Raw genomic sequence first — 4,850 nt, 5'->3', positions numbered from 1 at the left:
AAAAAATGAAATCCAGTTTTTTAAAAAAGGGCTGTATCCTGCGGGGGCAAGGGCAGACGGTGCAGCATTTTGTTGCAACAGGTCCCCCTTGCAGGAGCTGATTCTCAGAATAAAGAACAGCTTGCTGAGGAGTGTGGTTGTGCACTGCCTCGCGTCCCCTTTGTTCGAAATGCACCCTGCGACTCCATTGCATGAGTGGAATGGCATCCGAAGGGATAATGTGCCGCGTGACTTCAGCCTGCAGGGACCTGAGGAATTCCTGCGTGATTCACGGCCATACAGTGGAGGCAGTGATGTGGAGCAGCTTCTGAGATCTGGTAGCTCCGGGTGGAGCCTCCTTCCAGGTTACCAGGGATTATCCCAGTATGTAGTCACATCCTGTCACTTTCCAGTCACGGAGGGCAGAGGCAGAGTCGAGCGAGGACCTCAGGGCAAGGGCCGTTGGAAGCATCGTACGAGTGACGGCCAGCCCAATAACACGCCAAGTGGACGTCATTCGCCTGTTCCTCCATTGGCCCAGGGAATCATCTGCCAAGGACATCCGTCCTTGCTGGAACGCTGCAGATTTGTGTAGTTTTACTTAAGTCTCCTGTTTCGTTAGAAGGGAAAGCACAAAAAAAGGCCTGCTCTTTTTCATCAGCAAGGGGCAGGTCTGTTCACGTCCCTGAATTAGTCATCCAACTAGATTTCAGAGATTTTCTGCATCAAGGGCCCATCTCGTCTGACATTCCTGTTCACACAGTGGCCAACCAAATGCCTCTTCCTGGGGAGCCCAGGAGCAGGACCTGAACTCAGCAGCCATCTCCCACCCTCCTGCAGTTACCAGGAACTGGTATTCAGAGGCATAATAGATACCAGTCTAGCCTCTGGTGGAAAGTTATCTCATGTTAGTTTCGTACAAATGCATTCCTATCCTGCCTTTCACAGTATGAGAAAACTGTGAAAGGCGCCTAACATTAAAATCAAATTAAACATCCCAATTAAAATCTAATGCACATAAATATTTTTAAAAAGTCATTCCTCTTTCGAGAAGCCTTCCATAATCTTTTATCTCGGTTGGTGTTTGACTTGGATTTTAGGAATGGGTTTTTTACATTTATGAGTTATTATATTACATTATTATTTAATATTTTGTTTTATTTTGTTAATCAAGTTTATATCCCACCCTACCTCCAAAGGAGCCATGGGCAGCAAACACACAAATAATGAAACCCTTAAGACAGCTAAACATACGGTAATTCCAGTGCAATTGTTTTAAGTGTGTATATTTCTGTTTTATATAAGTAATGATATTGTAAATTGCTTCCTGATGCCTCATGGAAAGTGACTGAAAAATGAACACATAAATCAATGAGAAAATTAATACCCCCAAAAATGTCTTTTACACATCAAAATAACAGCAGCCCAAATCCCAACTTGTTGTTGCCCAAAGAGCAAAAGATATGTCCTCTTTTGTGGGGGCCAGCATGCCCCTCTGGTGGGAGTTTTACATTTTAAAGGAAATGTCTGGGATTTTTGGGGGGATGGATGGAGGAGGGAGGGATGTGTTTTTTGACTTGGGCTCGGGTGTGGGCTTCTCTGCATGCCATGGCTGCTGCCAGCCTGAGCTGGGGGAAAAGGCATGCAAGCATGGCAGCAGCAGCCCCACACACCTCTTTCCTGGCACAGGCTGGCAGCAGCTCAGGCTGTCCTCTTTTCCGCTCTTCAAGATATGGCAATCCTATCTGGCTCTCCAACCTCTGTTTGAAAACCTCCAAGGAAGGAGTCCACCATTTCTTGTGGGAGACTGTTCTACTGGAAAACTATCAAAGCAACATTCATTCATTCATTCATTCATTCATTCATCATTCATTCATAACCCACAGTTCTCCCTGATTGGACTTAACATTGGCTGCGTTTTCCCCAGTGCATAAAAAGGAGAAACAGCCCAATTCCCTCAAAAAGCAAGAGTCTGGCTCCCTCTGTTGACCAACCCTGTCATTTTCACATTAGCCAACTATTTTAACTCTGGAAGCAGAAGGAAAAACAACAACCCAAAAGCCTCTCAAACGTCTCCCCCCTATTTTCAAGCAGCAAAACCAGGTGCATAATTTTAGAAAATATTCTCCAAAGGTAGGAGAAATTGTACAGCAGCTTCTGAGGAAACAAATCTACCAAAAATGCTTTGAGGTGGTGGTTTTACAATCATGCAGTTTATGAAATAAATTATGAGATGAAGAGAAAGCAGTGATGAAGTTTGGGACCCGGTACTTTAAAAGCATCTAATGCAGTAGGGGCACCAAGCGGCAAAGAGAGGCAACAGGGCCAGAGGGGTAAATGACTAAAAAACCTTGAAAAGCTGGTATCATCAAATCAGCTCCATCCATTTTGCTGAATTAATTATAAACCAAATCGTTTCAACTGTATTTTGAACAAATGTGCAATTCCCTGTTTAGGGAAGTTTTTAATATTTAATGCTGTATTGTTTTTAATATTCGATTGGGAGCTGCCCAGAGCGGCTGGGGAAACTCAGCCAGATGGGCGGGGTAGAAATATATTAGTATTAGTATTAGTATTAGTATTAGTATTAGTATTAGTATTAGTATTTACTGTTTTGGATTCTGTTGCATCTTTACCATATTGGCCTGAATATAAGCCTCACTCCCCCCCCCCCCCCCCAAATTCAGACTGTGAAAAGTTGGGCAAAATATCCCTGCACTGCAGTGTGTTGGATTAGATTATCCTTGTGGTCCCTTCTAACACTGATTTTTTTATTATTATTATTTCCAGAGAATATTGTGGAAAATACCACCCTCTTTCTTCAGGGGGAAGCAAAGAAGTATCAACATTTTGGCTCGTGTCTTTTACGTGTCATGTCGATTTTCAGTCGGCTTTTCCATCCTGCGGATAGATTTACATTCTGGGCTGTGAATGTAAAATTTATTGCCCGTGTCTCGACAGCGTTACCACATAAACAGCTCCTGCAGAGCTCCCACAGGCCCTGTTCCCTGCCAGGGAGAAGCCGTCCTGCAAGAAAAGCTGTAAAAGAAATTCCTCTGCTGATAGGAAAGTCAAGTCCGGGTGTTTGCTGTTCTTTTAATGCCCAGTTTTCACCACCCGTCTTCCTTGCCGGTAGCTGCTTAACAGGACTGGCGTCTCAATTTTCAGGCTTGTTTTCCAAGGCTGTCATTGGCGGCTGTCATCCCGACCTTTTACTATGATAAATCCCACATGGGGTGGCTGTGATAATCTATACAACGTAAGAACAGTCTGTGCTGGATCAGGCCCCTGGCCCATCTAGTCCAGCATCCTGTCCTCACAGCGGCCAACCAGATGCCTGTGGAAAACTGGCAGGCAGGATCCGAGCACAAGATTGCTCTCGCGTCCTGTGATATCCAGCAAGTGGCATTCAGAATTGAAACTGAAAATACTTTATTGTCACTTGTACAACTTGTATACAGTGAGATTACACGAGCACCCCCCACTCAGCTCTCTTAATTCCCCTCGTTTACTGACGCACACCCACCAAACCCGAAAGTCAGTTGCCCTGTTGTTATCTTTTCATTCAGCCGCCTAACAGCCCACGGATAGAAGCTGTTCTTTACCCTGTTGGTGCGACTAATCGTGCTTCTATATCTTCTGCCCGAGGGCAAGAGATCAAGAAAGTGCCAGCCAGGGTGTGACTCATCCCTGAGAATTTTCCTCACTCTCCTGAGGCAACGTTCTTCCGCTATTTCATCCAGCGGATTCACGGGACAGCCCATAATACCTTGTGCTGTATTCACCACCCTCTGTGGGCACTTCCTATCAGTTGATGTCAAACCAGCGTACCACACAGTGATGCTGTATGAAAGAACACTTTCTACTGTTGACCGGTAGGAGGAGATCATCAGATGTTGATTGACATCGTTCTTCCGCAATACTCTGAGGAGATGGAGTCTCTGTTGGGCTTTCTTAACCACCTGGGTTGTATTGATTTTCCAAGTAAGGTCTTCACTGAGATAAACTCCTAGGAATTTGAAGGAAGAGACTCTCTCCACACAGCCCTCCCCGATGTACAGTGGGGCTAGTTCTCTCTTCCTCTGAAAGTCCAACACCATCTCCTTTGTCTTGCTGATATTAAGGTGCAAGTTGTTCCCTAGGCACCATGTAGATATTTTTTGGACCTCCCCTCTATATGCTGATTCATCTCCACCTGTTATTAAACCCATTATGGTGGTGTCATCTGCAAACTTAATAATTGCAGTAGACGTTAATTACTACATCCAGCTCTGGAGGCAGAACACTCAGCTGATAACACTCAGAGGGACACGGGTGGTGCTGTAGTCAAAACCACAGAGCCTCTTGGGCTTGCTGACCTTCTGATCAGCAGTTCAAATCCCGTGCAACCGGGGTGAGCTCCCATTGCTCTGACCCAGCTCCTGCCAACCTAGCAGTTTGAAAGCACACCAGTGCAAGTAGATAAATAGGTACCGCTGTAGCGGGAAGGTAAACAACGTTTCTGTGTGCTCTGGCTTCCGTCATGGTGTTATGTTGTGGCAGAAGCGGTTTAGTCATGCTGGCCACATGACCCGGAAAGCTGTCTGTGGACAAACGCCGACTCCCTCGGCCTGAAAGTGAGATGAGCGCCGCAACCCCACAGTTGCATTTGACTAGACTTAACCATCAAGGGGTCCTTTACCTTTTTACCTATAGCCATGGGTGTAGCCGAACACTCGGCTGAGCAATTTGTGACAATGTTAAAAATCCGGCAGGGGAAAATTTCTGTGGTGCCCCCCCCCCCGCCCGCTTCCCTTGATGCCCTAACCATGTGCTTATTCTGCTTAATGGTTAGTCCAGCCTTGATTAGACACAATCACCTGCCACAAGCA

Source organism: Podarcis pityusensis (genome assembly GCF_964106645.2).
Source record: "Podarcis pityusensis genome assembly, chromosome: 16".
NCBI classification, from domain to species: Eukaryota; Metazoa; Chordata; class Lepidosauria; order Squamata; family Lacertidae; genus Podarcis; species Podarcis pityusensis.
This window is presented reverse-complemented; position numbering follows the sequence as displayed.